The sequence below is a fragment of the Triturus cristatus genome, chromosome 2_1 (genome assembly GCF_964204655.1).
Source record: "Triturus cristatus chromosome 2_1, aTriCri1.1, whole genome shotgun sequence".
NCBI classification, from domain to species: domain Eukaryota; kingdom Metazoa; phylum Chordata; class Amphibia; order Caudata; family Salamandridae; genus Triturus; species Triturus cristatus.
In genome coordinates, this window is record NC_140581.1 from 649,164,977 (window position 1) to 649,184,265 (window position 19,289).

Genomic DNA, 19,289 nt, shown 5'->3' on the forward strand with positions numbered 1-19,289 from the left:
AGGACATCCATCCTCATGGGAGTGGGACACTGCTGTCAGTGATGTGTTGTCATGGCACTATCAACATAGTCGCACATTATGGATGCCTTCATGCACCCATGGAGTTTTGCTAATGGGAGGATGATGTACACACCCCCATGTCTCTGTCCACTGCTGGGAGGCCTCTGCACCCACCCCTCATTTGTCTGGGCACTTCTGGGAGTGATAGGCACCCACCCCTCATATGTCTGGGCACTGCTGGGAGTGATGGGCACCCACCCCTCATATGTCTGGGCACTGCTAGGAGTGATAGGCACCCACCCCTCATATGTCTGGGCACTGCTGGGGGTCCTCTGCACCCACCCCTCATATGTATGGGCACTGCTGGGAGTCCTCTGCACCCACCCCTCATATGTCTGGGCACTGCTGGGAGTGATGGGCACCCACCCCTCATATGTCTGGGCACTGCTGGGAGTCCTCTGCACCCACCCCTCATATGTCTGGGCACTGCTGGGAGTGATGGGCACCCACCCCTCATATGTCTGGGCACTGCTGGGAGTGCTAGGCACACACCCCTCATATATCTGGGCACTGCTGGGAGTGATAGGCACCCACCCCTCATATGTCTGAGCACTGCTGGTGGTCCTCTGCACCCACCCCTCATATGTCTGGGCACTGCTGGGAGTGATGGGCACCCACCCCTCATATGTCTGGGCACTGCTGGGAGTGATAGGCACACACTCCTCATATGTCTGGGCATTGCTGGGGGTCCTCTACGCCCACCCCTCATATGTCTGGGCACTGCTGGGAGTGATAGGCACCCACCCCTCATATGTCTGGGCACTGCTGGGGGTCCTCTGCACCCACCCCTCAAATGTCTGGGCACTGTTGGGGGTCCTCTGCACCCACCCCTCATATGTCTGGGCACTGCTGGGAGTGATGGGCACACACCCCTATGTCTCTGTCCACTGATGTGGATCGTAGCACAACACCCACCCACCCGCCCACACGCTCTGAAGCCCTGGGTATGGGCCGTACCACCATTGTTGGGTTGCTGTAGGGGTACGGCCCGTACCCAGGCCTGAAGAGCGTGGGTACGGGTCACACCACGCGTACCCCTACGTCACCCCAACAATGGTGGTACGGCCAGTACCCAGGCCTGAATAGTGTGGGTACGGGCCGTACCACCATTGTTGGTGTGACGTAGGGGTACGCATGGTGCGACCCGTACCCACGCTCTTCAGGCCTGGGTACGGGCCGTACCACCATTGTTGGGGTGACGTAGGGGTAGGCGTGGTGCGACCCGTACCCACGTTCTTTAGGCCTGGATACGGGCCGTACCACCATTGTTGGGGTGACGTAGGGGTACGGCCCGTACCCAGGCCTGAAGAGCGTGGGTACGGGTCGCACCACGCCTACCCCAACGTCACACCAACAATGGTGGTGCGGCCCGTACCCAGGCCTGAAGAGCGTGGGTATGGGCCATACCACCATTGCTGGTGTGACGTAGGGGTACGCGTGGTGCGACCCGTACCCACGCTCTTCAGGCCTGGGTACGGGCCGTACCACCATTGTTGGGATGACGTAGGGGTAGGCGTGGTGCGACCCGTACCCACGCTCTTCAGGCCTGGGTACGGGCCGTACCACCATTGTTGGGGTGCCGTAGCGGTATGGCCCATACCCAGGCCTGAAGAGCGTGGGTACAGGTCGCACCACGCGTACCCCTACGTCACACCAACAATGGTGGTATGGCCCGTACCCAGGCCTGAAGAGCGTGGGTACGGGCCGTATCACCATTGTTGGGGTGACGTAGGGGTATGCGTGGTGCGACCCGTACCCACGCTCTTCAGGCCTGGGTACGGGCCGTACCACCATTGTTGTGGTGACAGGACGCGTCCACGTCCACTTCCGTTGTGGCGGGACGCAGGCCTTGGTGGACACGCACCCCCCCTCCCGAGTGACCAGTCCCTGGAGGTACGGTATGTACAGGGCATGTATACATTTTGCCTTGGGTGGGGGTTATGTTTCCTGCCCCTTCCCCCCACCTTTGCCCCTGGGTTTTGTTCTGAGCTTCTGCGGCGTCTGCGGCGGTTCCTGCGCACCAGGTCGTAGGCTATGAGGGCCAGGATGACACGTAGGATGGGGTCCATGGCTGTCCGTCGCGTACAGGTGCTCCTTCCTCGCGTCCTCCTCAATTTCACAGCAGTTTTTGGCTCCCATAAAAAATGCTACGTGCGGAGTGACGTAGGCACGAATCGTACTTGCTGGTTCGTAAAACGCTGCCTGACTCCGTCTGGACGTCACGTACGTGGTGTCCCGGATCGGAATTGTGGGTATATTCTAGCCGGTCGGTGTTTTGTACGAATCGTACGGAAATGGTATTTCTGTACGAATCGTACTTGCGGGTTTGTAAGGTGGTTTTCCCGGGTACGAGTCGGACGAAGAAAACGCTCCGTACGACGGTTCGTACCCGGGTTTTACAGGATCGGAATCGGCACCTACATATTTATTATTGTTTACTTTTATCTGCCTTATTTAAGTAGTATTTAAATGTTATTAATTTAGTTATTTTTTTGTTTTTGGGGGGATTTGTTGGGGAACAAGTGATTTTTGAAATTAACCTAAATATTTAATAATTTTGATAACTTATTTTGTATTTATTAATTTACATTTCTATTCTTTTTTTTACATTTTTTTTTAGAAAGTGGTTATGAATTGGAATAGCTCATTTGAGTTTTCCAAATTCCAACACATTCCATTCTGTTGCTTAGATAAGCGTGGGGATCGTAAATCTAACCCTTCTGTAGTCTAAGACTTTCCCTACTTAGATATCAGTGGGAACAGCAAATCTAACACCTCCAAAGTACAACACTTTACGTACTGTTGCTTAGATTGGAGTGAGTTTAGTAAATCTAAACCCTCCGAAGTCCAACATTTTCCCTACTATTGCTTAGGCTACAGTAGGAGTGGCAATTCTAATCCCTCCAAAGACCAACACTTTCTCAACTGTTGCTTAGACTGCACTGGGAATAGTAAATCTAACTTTTTCGAAGTCCAACACTTACTTGCTTACTTTAGAGTCGGAGTAGTAAATGTAATTTGTGCAAGCAATGACACTGACTTAACAGGGGCTCAAAGAATTCAGTGCCCCTACATATAAAATGACGGAGTAACAGTTCCTCTGGAGATAAAAGGAAAAGAATGCACAAATACATCGCTGGCTGCTTGAGGCACAGTTCAACTTCCCCAGGACTGCAGTTACCTTCCACAGGCCCGCAAGAGCTAAAACCACATTTCATGTATTTTTTTTTTACTCAGAGACTGGATATTAATGCAAGGCAGGACGTGGTTTACCTCTTTGACTCCAGTCTGGAGGAGGTAAGAGGATGGGGGTCTATGAGCCAGGGTGAAGAACAAAGTTGTGTTGTATGAATAATACTGCCAGGCTCGCAGAACACAGGAGGCATTCAGGAAGCTACTATTTTCCTTTTCTGTACAATATTAATGACTTGTGAGGGTGCTCAAATGCTTTGTTTAAAAATGACTGTTATTTTGTGTGTAATGGGCTATGACATTTTGAAAACACAAGGAGATGATGAACGGAGCGCTGAAACTTGTCAGACACTGACCCCCAGTCACAGATCTGGACTGAATCCATCATCATTCTTTAGCTCACTTCGCCACCTCAGTTCAGACCCCGCTATATGCAAATCAGTCTTGACCTTGTGCCTCATGGTAACAGTCCATCCCGAACTACCAAGCCAGGTCTTCCCTGAACCAGAAACAAGTATCCTGGGACAGGTTTCTGGGTGACACCCTTCATCAGCCAGGCTAGCTTGAATCCAGTGGCAAAGTGAGCAAGGGACCCACGTCTGAGCATACCCTGCCAACTTAGGGCAGATAAAGCAAACACAAGGAGATGATGAACGGAGCACTGAAACTTTTCAGACACAGACCCCAGTCACAGATCTGCATTGAATCCATCATCATTCTTTACCTCATTTCGCCACCTCAGTTCAGACCCAGCTATATGCAAATCAGTCTTGACCCTGTGCCTCATGGGAACAGTCCAGCCCAAACTATCAAGCCAGGTATTCTCTTAACCAGAAACAGGCATCCTGGGACAGGTTTCTGGGTGACACCCTTCATCGGCCAGGCTAGCTTGAATTCAGTGGCAAAGTGAGCAAGGGACCCACATCTGGGCATACTCTGCCAACTTGGGGCGGACTAAGCAAACACAAGGAGATGATGAAAAGAGCGCTTAAACTTTCAGACATTGACCCCCAGTCACAGATCTGGATTGAATCCATCATCATTCTTTACCTCATTTCGCCACCTCAGTTCAGACCCAGCTATATTCAAATCAGTCTTGACCCTGTGCCTTATGGGAACAATCCAGCGCGAACTACCAAGCCAGGTCTTCTCTGAACCAGAAACAAGATTCCAGGGACCTGGTTTCTGGGTGACACCCTTCATCAGCCAGGCTAGCTTGAATCCAGTGGCAAAGTGAGCAAGGGACCCACGTCTGTGCATACCCTGCCAACTTAGGGCGGACAAAACAAACACAAGGAGATGATGAAAAGAGCGCTGAAACTTTCAGACACTGACCCCCAGTCACAGATCTGGATTGAATCCATTATCATTCTTTAGCTCTCTTCGCCACCTCAGTTCAGACCCAGCTATATGCAAATTAGTCTTGACCCTGTGCCTCATGGGAACAGTTCAGCCCAAACTACCAAGCAAAGTCTTCCCTGAACCGGAAACAATCATCCTGTGACCGGTTTCTGGGTGACACCCTTCATTAGCCAGGCTAGTTGTAACTGTAATCCATTGGCAAAGTGAGCAGGGACCCACGTCTGGGCATACCCTGCCAACTTAGGGCGGACAAAGAAAACACAAGGAGATGATGAACGGAGCACTGAAACTTTTCAGACACTGACCCCAGTCACAGATCTGGATTGAATCCATCATCATTCTTTAGCTCACTTCGCCACCTCAGTTCAGACCTAGCTAAATGCAGATCAGTCTTGACCCTGTGCCTCATGGGAACAGTCCAGCCCGAACTACCATGCCAGGTCTTCCCTGAACCGGAAACAAGCATCCTGGGACCGGTTTCTGGGTAACACCCTTCATCAGCCAGGCTAGCTTGAATCCAGTGGCAAAGTGAGCAAGGGACCCACGTCTGTGCATACCCTGCCAACTTAGGGCGGACAAAACAAACACAAGGAGATGATGAAAAGAGCGCTGAAACTTTCAGACACTGACCCCCAGTCACAGATCTGGATTGAATCCATCATCATTCTTTACCTCATTTCGCCACCTCAGTTCAGACCCAGCTATATTCAAATCAGTCTTGACCCTGTGCCTTATCTGAACAGTCCAGCGCGAACTACCAAGCCAGGTCTTCTCTGAACCAGAAACAAGATTCCAGGGACCTGGTTTCTGGGTGACACCCTTCATTAGCCAGGCTAGTTGTAATCCATTGGCAAAGTGAGCAGGGACCCACGTCTGGGCATACCCTGCCAACTTAGGGCGGACAAAAAAAACACAAGGAGATGATGAACGGAGCACTGAAACTTTTCAGACACTGACCCCAGTCACAGATCTGGATTGAATCCATCATCATTCTTTAGCTCACTTCGCCACCTCAGTTCAGACCTAGCTATATGCAGATCAGTCTTGACCCTGTGCCTCATGGGAACAGTCCAGCCCGAACTACTATGCCAGGTCTTCCCTGAACCGGAAACAAGCATCCTGGGACCGGTTTCTGGGTAACACCCTTCATCAGCCAGGTTAGCTTGAATCAAGTGGTAAAGTGAGCAAGGTACCCATGTCTGGGCATAACCTGCCAACTTAGAGCAGATAAAGCAAACACAAGATGATGAACAGAGCGCTGACACTTTTCAAACACTGATCCCCAGTCACAGATCTGGATTGAATCCATCCGTCTTGACCCTGTGCCTTATGGGAACAGTCCAGCCCGAACTACCAAGCCAGGTCTTCCCTGAACTGGAAAAAAGCATCCTGTGACCGGTTTCTGGGTGACACCCTTCCTCAACCAGACTTGCTTGAATCGAGTGGCAAAGTGAGCAAGGGACCCACGTCTGGGCAAATCCTGCCAACTTAGGGTGGAAAAAGCAAACACAAGGAGGTGATGAACGGAGGGCTGAAACTTTTCAGACACTGACCCCCAGCCACAGATCTGGATTGAATCCATCATCATTCTTTAACTCACTTTGCCACCTCAGTTCAGGCCCAGCTATATGCAAATCAGTCTTGGTCCTGTGCCTCATGGGAACAGTCCAGCCCAAACTACCAAGCCAGGTCGTCCCTGAACCGGAAACAAGCATCCTGGGACCGGTTTCTGGGTGACACCCTTCATCATCCATCATCAGCCAGGCTAGCTTGAATCCAGTGGCAAAGTGACATTTTGAATACATATGGGGGCAGGCTCGCCTTTATTTTTTGGTTGAAATGTCTGTGGCAGGGCAGATGACAGGCAGTCTTAGTAGATATAGCCATTGAGGACATCCCTGTCCAAGTTGGAACCTTTTCATGAGAAAGCCTATGTTTTGAATACCCGGGTGCACCACTTGAACAAATTGTGCGATCCTGAGCAAATAACATTGTCCTCTTATGGCTTAGTTCCTTTCTCTTATTATGAGTGCATGGGACAATTCATTCTGTTTGAAAGTATATGTTCTAAGATAGAACACATTACAGTCAAGCAGCAAGCATGTGACAGTGACATAGGAACATGTTCAAGAGGAAAGTTGTCAGCACATGTTGAACAGCTTTCAGAAGATAGGGATTGTATTTGTGTGACTTCTAAACCTTCTTTGGCTTTTCTTATACCACTATAGCTTCCATAGAGTTCATTTTCTCCTTCACATTGACATTAAAACAACATTAGAGCCATAAGGCTATTTCTCCATTTTTAAGAGTTATTATGATATTGGAATGTTGAGAGCTCCATTGAAGACAATGGAGTAGCTCCGGGCTTAAAATGGCTAATATAAGCCAGGAGCTCCAACATTTGATTGTTTGTGTTCATGTTTCTTCCTTTTTCATTTAAAACATTCTCCCATTACTGGGTGGAATGTTCTAATAGCCTTATATCCCTTCCTCCTTGGGCTATACTGGTTGCTAAATGCCCTCGCCTTCCTTATAGGCCCTCACCGCATAACTTGGGTTCAAGTCCTTTAACAACTGGTGTAGCCCTCAGCAGTGGACTATAATGCTATATTATAGCTTCCATGAATGAGGTTTCATTTTTTATGAGCATGCCTAGAAGCTCTTACTCTATACGTTTGCTTTTTAGAGATGTAGCTTCAAATTAGTTTTTACACATTTGTGGGTTCTGCTACCCATTTGATTTTGCCAGTTTAGCTGCACATTTGCTTTTGCTTATTTGTTTGCTGAAAGGGCAAATGAATGACTGCCTAGTGGACAAAGGTATTACTTAACAATACATGTACTTTCTCTCTTTTAGAGGTATCCACTCCTTCCAATTGCTATTGATCTCTCTATCACCTCACAAATACCCACCCCTCATGCATCTCTCTATTTCATTATTAGTCTCAGTTTCATGACGCATGCCATCTAGAGACAGTAATAACAGTTTAGCAAATAAGACTTTGCAGTGTGTGATTTATCATGTCACTTTTGTCACTATATGTATGGACCTAACCAACATATCATGCCATGTAAACCTGAAAAGAAAGAAAGCCAGGACTGTTTGTAGGTATTTCATTGCCATTCATGTATTGTTAAAGCATCCTCCATGTGGCTGCATTCAAACAAATTGACTGACACACACCAATAGCCTTCAGCTGTCAGTTTCAAGTGAAACAAGAATCAGTAGCTCTTGCAGTGCCTTCTAGTCAATGCAGTCCATCTTTGAAAAGTTGCAGTGATTCCAATGAAGCAAACTTTGATCATCATTAATTTCTTTCAAATATTAAATTTTTCGTAGCCCCAGACATGCATTTGCTCTTTATACAATCTTCAGTGGATCACAGAAAATATTGAGTGCCAAACATGCTTGCAGCATGACATTTAAAGTTCTATGCCTTCTTAACTGTCCAAAAAACAGCATATTACTGCAAGGACCATCCCCCTTTGGGGTGAGTATTGGCACCAGGAGCCAATTTATGCAAAACAGCCTCCAAATGGCTGCACTCAAAACACGACTGGAAGAAGCTTTATTTCACTGTAAGAACTACAAGTTTGCAGAGCTTGACCACATTAATCATAATGCACGTGGAGGTTTACTGAGTCACTTTTCACTTAGAACCCATAGCTGAAGACTATTGGTAGGTGCCAGTCCTGTTTTTAGTACTGCCAAATTTTGTTTTTTGTTTTTGCATAAAATGGTTCCTGGGGGCCAATGGCTATGCACTAAAGGGAGATGACCCTTGCAGTTACATTCTGTTTGATGAACAGTTCATAAGGCACGGGGATTTAAATATTATGCTGCCAACCAGTCTAACACCCGCTACCTGCTGTACTTCACCAAAGAGTTCACAAAGAGCAAAACATATGTCTGAGGCTGAGAAAATGAAAGATTTAAAGAATTTAATAGTTATCATTATAAAAATTTTAAAAATATTGCTAGAAATTAATAGTTGTCACGGGTTGCTTCACTAGAAGAAGTGCAATTTTGCAAAGATGAACCACATTGACCTGAAAGCACTGGAATGTCAACTGATTTGTGTTTTACTTGACACCCACAACTGAAGATTTTTGGTGAGTACCAGTCTTCTTTTGAGTGCTAGTAAAGGGGAGGTTTTCATTTATTGCAAACATTAATGTTAGATATTGTCCATCCAGGTCTCTCACTTTCAGTAAGGTGTGGACTAGTTGCTGCTTTTCTTGCGAATACCAGGAATTGAGTTTCCATAGGGTTGAAGTTCAAGAGGGTGATAGATATTCATTCATCAATCAATCAATCAGTTAATTTGTAAAGCGCACTACTTACCCATAAGGGTTTCAAGGCTCTGGGGGGGGTGTGCCTGTCGTGGTGGCGTCGTGCATCTTGATTTTTTTCTGAGATGTTTAGAATTTTTATTTAGAATCATAGCCACTGATTTTACAAATGTTTGCTTTCTTCCAAGCACTGCATGATCAAATAAGGGATAGAATGAAGAGCGGTAGAATGGATGGTGATTTATGTGATTTTAACTTTTGTAGATAGAGTGTACCCCTGTCAGTTCCTTGCTGTGTGAGGGATCCCTTCAACTTTGCCCATGCCTGCTCAGCAATGTCTCCGCCTGCATCGTCTGTGCCATCCTTGGTAGTCACTGTACTTGTGTATGGAGTATGTTGCCATGGCTTCATGTGGACATGGTACATTTTCCGCACTATGAATGTGTGTACTCCCAACCTAGCACACATGTGTTACTTGTTCTGCAGGGTATTTGGGCACCTGACTGACAATTGTGGGCATTGTATCTGTGGGTACTCCACCCTTTTCTCTCCATGGGAGGCAATAACTTGTTGGCTGCCCCAGCACCTGTACATTCCTATCAGTCCTGGAATGTGGGTGACAGTGTGTGTTCCCTTAGGCTCTCTTAGTTTAGTGGGGTTTCACATGAGGATACAGTCTTGTTGCATGATCTCAGTGTGTGTATTGTGCTGCCACCGCCAGGGGTGGGTATGCATGTGTAATTTGTCATCACACACACATGTGGTGTGTCATGCAGTGGGGGAAGGACATCCATCCTCATGGGAGTTGAACACTGCTGTCAGTGATGTGTTGTCATGGCACTATCAACATAGTCGCACATTGTGGATGCCTTCATGCACCCATGGAGTTTTGCTAATGGGAGGATGATGTACACACCCCCATGTCTCTGTCCACTGCTGGGAGGCCTCTGCACCCACCCCTCATTTGTCTGGGCACTGCTGGGAGTGATAGGCACCCACCCCTCATATGTCTGGGCACTGCTGGGAGTGATGGGCACCCACCCCTCATATGTCTGGGCACTGCTGGGAGTGATAGGCACCCACCCCTCATATGTCTGGGCACTGCTGGGGGTCCTCTGCACCCACCCCTCATATGTATGTGCACTGCTGGGAGTCCTCTGCACCCACCCCTCATATGTCTGGGCACTGCTGGGAGTGATGGGCACCCACCCCACATATGTCTGGGCACTGCTGGGAGTCCTCTGCACCCACCCCTCATATGTCTGGGCACTGCTGGGAGTGATGGACACCCACCCCTCATATGTCTGGGCACTGCTGGGAGTGATAGGCACACACCCCTCATATGTCTGGGCACTGCTGGGAGTGATAGGCACCCACCCCTCATATGTCTGAGCACTGCTGGTGGTCCTCTGCACCCACCCCTCATATGTCTGGACACTGCTGGGAGTGATGGGCACCCACCCCTCATATGTCTGGACACTGCTGGGAGTGATAGGCACACACTCCTCATATGTCTGGGCACTGCTGGGGGTCCTCTACGCCCACCCCTCATATGTCTGGGCACTGCTGGGTGTGATAGGCACCCACCCCTCATATGTCTGGGCACTGCTGGGGGTCCTCTGCACCCTCCCCTCATATGTCTGGGCACTGTTGGGGGTCCTCTGCACCCACCCCTCATATGTCTGGGCACTGCTGGGGGTCCTCTGCGCCCACCCCTCATATGTCTGGGCACTGTTGGGGGTCCTCTGCACCCACCCCTCATATGTCTGGGCACTGCTGGGAGTGATGGGTACACACCCCTATGTCTCTGTCCACTGATGTGGATCGTAGCACGACATACACGCTCTGAAGCCCTGGTTACGGGCCGTACCACCATTGTTGGGGTGCCGTAGGGGTACGGCCTGTACCCAGGCCTGAAGAGCGTGGGTACGGGTCGCACCACGCGTACCCCTACATCACCCCAACAATGGTGGTACGGCCCGTACCCAGGCCTGAAGAGCGTAGGTACGGGCCGTACCACCATTGTTGGTGTGACGTAGGGGTACGCATGGTGTGACCCGTACCCACGTTCTTCAGGCCTGGATACGGGCCGTACCACCATTGTTGGGGTGACGTAGGGGTACGGCCCGTACCCAGGCCTGAAGAGCGTGGGTACGGGTCGCACCACGCCTATCCCAACGTCACACCAACAATGGTGGTACGGCCCGTACCCAGGCCTGAAGAGCATGGGTACGGGCCGTACCACCATTGCTGGTGTGACGTAGAGGTACGCGTGGTGCGACCCGTACCCACGCTCTTCAGGCCTGGGTATGGGCCGTACCACCATTGTTGGGGTGACGTAGGGGTAGGCGTGGTTTGACCCGTACCCACACTCTTCAGGCCTGGGTACGGGCCGTACCACCATTGTTGGGGTGCCGTAGGGGTACGGCCCGTACCCAGGCCTGAAGAGCGTGGGTACGGGTCGCACCACGCGTACCCCTACGTCACACCAACAATGGTGGTATGGCCCGTACCCAGGCCTGAAGAGCGTGGGTATGGGCCGTACCACCATTGTTGGGGTGACGTAGGGGTACGCGTGGTGCTACCCGTACCCACGCTCTTCAGGCCCGGGTACGGACCGTACCACCATTGTTGGTGTGACGTAGGGGTACACGTGGTGCGACCCGTACCCACGCTCTGCAGGCCTGGGTACGGGCCGTACCCCCATTGTTGGGGTGACGTAGGGGTAGGGGTGGTATGACCCGTACCCACGCTCTTCAGGCGTGGGTACGGTGCGTACCACAATTGTTGTGGTGACAGGACACATCCACGTCCACTTCCGTTGTGGCGGGATGCAGGCCTTGGTGGACACGCCCCCCCCCTCCCGAGTGACCAGCCCCTGGAGGTACGGTATGTACAGGGCATGTATACATTTTGCCTTGGGTGGAGGTTATGTTTCCTGCCCCTGCCCCCCACCTTTGCCCCTGGGTGTTGTTCTGACCTTCTGCGGCATCTGCGTCGGTTCCTGTGCACCAGGTCGTAGGCTATGAGGGCCAGGATGACACGTAGGATGGGGTCCATGGCTGTCCGTCGCGTACAGGTGCTCCTTCCTCGCGTCCTCCTCAATTTCCCAGCAATTTTTGGCTCCCGTAAAAAATGCTATGTGCGGAGTGACGTAGGCACGAATCGTATTTGCTGGTTCGTAAAACGCTGCCTGACTCCGTCCGGACGTCACGTACGCGGTGTCCCGGATCGGAATTGTGGGTATATGTTAGCCGGTCGGTGTTTTGTACGAATCGTACGGAAATGGTATTTCTGTACGAATCGTACTTGCGGGTTTGTAAGGTGGTTTTCCCGGGTACGAGTCGGACGGAGAAAATGCTCCGTACGACGGTTCGTACCCGGGTTTTACAGGATTGGAATCGGCACCTATATATTTATTACTGTTTACTTTTATCTGCCTTATTTAAGTAGTATTTAAATGTTATTAATTTAGTTCGTTTTTTTGTTTTTTGGGGGATTTATTGCGGAAATAAGTGATTTTTGAAATTAACCTAAATATTTAATAATTTTGATAACTTATTTTGTATTTATTAATTTACATTTCTATTCTTTTTTTTACATTTTTTTTTAGAAAGTGGTTATGAATTGGAACAGCTCATTTGAGCTCTCCAAATTCCAACACATTCCATTCTGTTGCTTGGATAAGCTTGGGAATAGTAAATCTAACCCTTCTGTTGTCTAAGACTTTCCCTACTTAGATATCAGTGGGAACAGTAAATCTAACACCTCCAAAGTACAACACTACGTACTGTTGCTTAGATTGGAGTGAGTTTAGTAAATCTAAACCCTCCGAAGTCCAACATTTTCCCTACTATTGCTTAGGCTACAGTAGGAGTGGCAATTCTAATCCCTCCAAAGACCAACACTTTCTCAACTGTTGCTTAGACTGCACTGGGAATAGTAAATCTAACTTTTTCGAAGTCCAACACTTACTTGCTTACTTTAGAGTCGGAGTAGTAAATGTAATTTGTGCAAGCAATGACACTGACTTAACAGGGGCTCAAAGAATTCAGTGCCCCTACACATAAAATGACGGAGTAACAGTTCCTCTGGAGATAAAAGGATAAGAATGCACAAATACATCGCTGGCTGCTTGAGGCACAGTTCAACTTCCCCAGGACTGCAGTTACCTTCCACAGGCCCGCAAGAGCTAAAACCACATTTCATGTATTTTTTTTTACTCAGAGACTGGATATTAATGCAAGGCAGGACGTGGTTTACCTCTTTGACTCCAGTCTGGAGGCGGTAAGAGGATGGGGGTCTATGAGCCAGGGTGAAGAACAAAGTTGTGTTGTATGAATAATACTGCCAGGCTCGCAGAACACAGGAGGCATTCAGGAAGCTACTATTTTCCTTTTCTGTACAATATTAATGACTTGTGAGGGTGCTCAAATGCTTTGTTTAAAAATGACTTTTATTTTGTGTGTAATGGGCTATGACATTTTGAAAACACAAGGAGATGATGAACGGAGCGCTGAAACTTGTCAGACACTGACCCCCAGTCACAGATCTGGATTGAATCCATCATCATTCTTTAGCTCACTTCGCCACCTCAGTTCAGACCCAGCTATATGCAAATCAGTCTTGACCTTGTGCCTCATGGTAACAGTCCAGCCCGAACTACCAAGCCAGGTCTTCCCTGAACCAGAAACAAGCATCCTGGGACAGGTTTCTGGGTGACACCCTTCACCAGCCAGGCTAGCTTGAATCCAGTGGCAAAGTGAGCAAGGGACCCACGTCTGAGCATACCCTGCCAACTTAGGGCAGATAAAGCAAACACAAGGAGATGATGAACGGAGCACTGAAACTTTTCAGACACAGACCCCAGTCACAGATCTGCATTGAATCCATCATCATTCTACAGCTATTTTCACCACCTCAGTTCAGACCCAGCTATATGGAAATCAGTCTTGACCCTGTGCCTCATGGGAACAGTCCAGCCCAAACTATCAAGCCAGGTATTCCCTTAACCAGAAACAAGCATCCTGGGACAGGTTTCTGGGTGACACCATTCATCAGCCAGGCTAGCTTGAATCCAGTGGCAAAGTGAGCAAGGGACCCACGTCTGTGCATACCCTGCCAACTTAGGGCGGACAAAACAAACACAAGGAGATGATGCAAAGAGCGCTGAAACTTTCAGACACGACCCCCAGTCACAGATCTGGATTGAATCCATTATCATTCTTTAGCTCTCTTCGCCACCTCAGTTCAGACCCAGCTATATGCAAATTAGTCTTGACCCTGTGCCTCATGGGTACAGTTCAGCCCAAACTACCAAGCAAAGTCTTCCCTGAACCGGAAACAATCATCCTGTGACCGGTTTCTGGGTGACACCCTTCATTAGCCAGGATAGTTGTAATCCATTGGCAAAGTGAGCAAGGGACACACGTCTGGGCATACCCTGCCAACTTAGGGCGGACAAAGAAAACACAAGGAGATGATGAACGGAGCACTGAAACTTTTCAGACACTGACCCCCGTCACAGATCTGGATTGAATCCATCATCATTCTTTAGCTCACTTCGCCACCTCAGTTCAGACCTAGCTATATGCAGATCAGTCTTGACCCTGTGCCTCATGGGAACAGTCCAGCCCGAACTACCATGCCAGGTCTTCCCTGAACCGGAAACAAGCATCCTGGGACCGGTTTCTGGGTAACACCCGTCATCAGCCAGGCTAGCTTGAATCCAGTGGTAAAGAGAGCAAGGGACCCATGTCTGGGCATAACCTGCCAACTTAGAGCAGATAAAGCAAACACAAGATGATAAACAGAGCGCTGTAACTTTTCAAACACTGGTCCCCAGTCACAGATCTGGATTGAATCCATTGTCATTCTTTAGCTCACTTCCCCACCTCAGTTCAGACCCAGCTATATGCAAATCAGTCTTGACCCTGTGCCTTATGGGAACAGTCCAGCCCGAACTACCAAGCCAGGTCTTCCCTGAACTGGAAAAAAGCATCCTGTGACCGGTTTCTGGGTGACACCCTTCCTCAGCCAGGCTTGCTTGAATCAAGTGGCAAAGTGAGCAAGGGACCCACGTCTGGGCAAATCCTGCCAACTTAGGGTGGAAAAAGCAAACACAAGGAGGTGATGAACGGAGGGCTGAAACTTTTCAGACACTGACCCCCAGCCACAGATCTGGATTGAATCCATCATCATTCTTTAACTCACTTTGCCACCTCAGTTCAGGACCAGCTATATGCAAATCAGTCTTGGTCCTGTGCCTCATGGGAACAGTCCAGCCCAAACTACCAAGCCAGGTCATCCCTGAACCGGAAACAAGCATCCTGGGACCTGTTTCTGGGTGACACCCTTCATCATCCTTCATCAGCCAGGCTAGCTTGAATCCAGTGGCAAAGTGACATTTTGAATACATATGGGGGCAGGCTCGCCTTTATTTTTTGGCTGAAGTGTCTGTGGCAGGGCAGATGACAGGCAGTCTTAGTAGATATAGCCATTGAGGACATCCCTGTCCAAGTTGGAACCTTTTCATGAGAAAGCCTATGTTTTGAATACCCGGCTGCACCACTTGAACAAATTGTGCGATCCTGAGCAAATAACATTGTCCTCTTATGGCTTAGTTCCTTTCTCTTATTATGAGTGCATGGGACAATTCATTCTGTTTGAAAGTATATGTTCTAAGATAGAACACATTACAGTCAAGCAGCAAGCATGTGACAGTGACACAGGAACATGTTCAAGAGGAAAGTTGTCAGCACATGTTGAACAGCTTTCAGAAGATAGGGATTGTATTTGTGTGACTTCTAAACCTTCTTTGGCTTTTCTTATACCACTATAGCTTCCATAGAGTTAATTTTCTTCTTCACATTGACATTAAAACAACATTAGAGCCATAAGGCTATTTCTCCATTTTTAAGAGTTATTATGATATTGGAATGTTGAGAGCTCCATTGAAGACAATGGAGTAGCTCCGGGCTTAAAATGGCTAATATAAGCCAGGAGCCCCAACATTTGATTGTTTGTGTTCATGTTTCTTCCTTTTTCATTTAAAACATTCTCCCCTTACTGGGTGGAATGTTCTAATAGCCTTATATCCCTTCCTCCTTGGGCTATACTGGTTGCTAAATGCCCTCTCCTTCCTTATAGGCCCTTACCGCATAACTTGGGTTCAAGTCCTTTAACAACTGGTGTAGCCCTCAGCAGTGCTTCCATGAATGAGGTTTCATTTTTTATGAGCATGCCTAGAAGCTCTTACTCTATACGTTTGCTTTTTAGAGATGTAGCTTCAAATTAGTTTTTACACATTTGTGGGTTCTGCTACCCATTTGATTTTGCCAGTTTGGCTGCACATTAGCTTTTGCTTATTTGTTTGCTGAAAGGGCAAATGAATGACTGCCTAGTGGACAAAGGTATTACTTAACAATATATGTACTTTCTCTCTTTTAGAGGTATCAACTCCTTCCAATTGCTATTGATCTCTCTATCACCTCACAAATACCAACCCCTCATGCATCTCTCTATTTCATTATTAGTCTCAGTTTCATGACGCATGCCATCTAGAGACAGTAATAACAGTTTAGCAAATAAGACTTTGCAGTGTGTGATTTATCATGTCACTTTTGTCACTATATGTATGGGCCTAACCAACATATCATGCCATGTAAACCTGAAAAGAAAGAAAGCCAGGACTGTTCGTAGGTATTTTATTGCCATTCATGTATTGTTAAAGCATCCTCCATGTGGTTGCATTCAAACAAATTGACTGACACACACCAATAGCCTTCAGCTGTCAGTTTCAAGTGAAACAAGAATCAGTAGCTCTTGCAGTGCCTTCTAGTCAATGCAGTCCATCTTTGAAAAGTTGCAGTGCTTCCAATGAAGCAAACTTTGATCATCAATAATTTCTTTCAAATATTAAATTTTTCGTAGCCCCAGACATGCATTTGCTCTTCATACAATCTTCAGTGGATCACAGAAAATATTGAGTGGCAAACATGTTTGCAGCATGACATTTAAAGTTCTATGCCTTCTTAACTGTCCAAAAAACAGCATATTACTGCAAGGACCACCCCCCTTTGGGGTGAGTATTGGCACCAGGAGCCAATTTATGCAAAACAGCCTCCAAATGGCTGCACTCAAAACACGACTGGAAGAAGCTTTATTTCACTGTAAGAACTACAAGTTTGCAGAGCTTGACCACATTAATCATAATGCACGTGGAGGTTTACTGAGTCACTTTTCACTTAGAACCCATAGCTGAAGACTATTGGTAGGTGCCAGTCCTGTTTTTAGTACTGCCAAATTTTGTTTTTTGTTTTTGCATAAAATGGTTCCTGGGGGCCAATGGCTATGCACTAAAGGGAGATGACCCTTGCAGTTACATTCTGTTTGATGAACAGTTCATAAGGCACGGGGATTTAAATATTATGCTGCCAACCAGTCTAACACCCGCTACCTGCTGTACTTCACCAAAGAGTTCACAAAGAGCAAAACATATGTCTGAGGCTGAGAAAATGAAAGATTTAAAGAATGTAATAGTTATCATTATAAAATTTTTAAAAATATTGCTAGAAATTAATAGTTGTCACGGGTTGCTTCACTAGAAGAAGTGCAATTTTGCAAAGATGAACCACATTGACCTGAAAGCACTGGAATGTCAACTGATTTGTGTTTTACTTGACACCCACAACTGAAGATTTTTGGTGAGTACCAATCTTCTTTTGAGTGCTAGTAAAGGGGAGGTTTTCATTTATTGCAAACATTAATGTTAGATATTGTCCATCCAGGTCTCTCACTTTCAGTAAGGTGTGGACTAGTTGCTGCTTTTCTTGCGAATACCAGGAATTGAGTTTCCATAGGGTTGAAGTTCAAGAGGGTGATAGATATTCATTCATCAATCAATCAATCAGTTAATTTGTAAAGCGCACTACTTACCCATAAGGGTTTCAAGGCTCTGGGGGGGGTGTGCCTGTCGTGGTGGCGTCGTGAATCTTGATTTTTTCTGAGATGTTTAGAATTTTTATTTAGAGTCATAGCCACTGATTTTACAAATGTTTGCTTTCTTCCAAGCACTGCATGGGCAAATAAGGGATAGAGTGCAGAGCGGTAGAATGGATGGTGATTTATGTGATTTTAACTATTGTAGATAGAGTGTACCCCTATCCTGCGGGAGCCAATAAGAAATTGGAGGCTGAAACGCGACCGCGTCGACATACAGATTAAGGAGGAGTCCGCCTATTGCTTTGACTAAGCATTAGTTATTCGGCGCACAGGATAGATTGAGATGGAAGAATGATACCTCTGACGCCAAGAGGACTACCTCTGAATGTATCACTGAGATATAGAAGTGTACATATTTAAAAAGTAGTGAGGGGAATGTATGTGATGTACTTGTTGTATGTATGATTATGTATATATGTGTTGTCTTGTAATGTATTTTTTGAAATTCCTGTGATTAGTCTGTCTAGTTTTGTGTATAATCCAATATGAATATATTGACAATTTTGATTTTCGCCGATGGATATTTGCGCCTGATAAATAACTGTTGAATTTGTTTAAAGAAATAATATATGCCAAGGTAATTTAAAGTCCCTTGTGTGAAAATAAATGAGAGATTGATCCCTCTATACCAATTGTTTATATTTTATAGATGTTCTATGCCCAGGTATGGGAGGTTCATTTGGGCATGCCCCGTGGTTGCATTTTACTGGTCGAAAAGCCAGGTCTTGAGTTGTCTCCTGAAGGTCAGCAGGGCTTTGGTTTGTCGTAGGTAGAGGGGGAGGGTGTTCCAGGTCTTGGTGGCGCGGTGGGAGAAGGTCCTGCCTCTGGAGGTGAATCTGCGGATGCGCGGGCCCGTGGCCAGGGCGTGGTCAGCGGAGCGGAGTTTCCTGTTATGTAGAAGGAGAGTCGACTGTTGAGATAGGCTGGGCCGGTTTTGTGGAGTGCCTTGTGTGCGTGGATCAGGAGTTTGAAGGAGATTCTTCTGTCGACGGGGAGCCAGTAGAGGTTCCTCAGGTGGGGGGTGATGTGGTCGCGGCGCGGGACGATGAGGATCAGGCGTGCAGAGGTGTACTGGATTCTTTGTATTCTGTTGATGAGCTTGGACGAGGCTCCAGCGTAGAGGGCGTTTCCGTAGTCGAGTCTGCTGCTGACTAGGGCCTGGGTGACTTTTTTCCTCGTGTTTGTCGGGATCCTTCTGTAGATCTTGCGGAGCATGCAGAGGGTGTTGAAGCAGGTGGAGGAGACTGCGTTGACTTGTTTGGTCATGGTGAGTTTTGAGTCGAGGATGACTCCCAGGTTGCGTGCGTGGTTGGTAGGGACCGGGGGGGTCCCCAGTGATGCGGGCCACCATGAGTCATCCCATGCTGAAGGGTTGGACC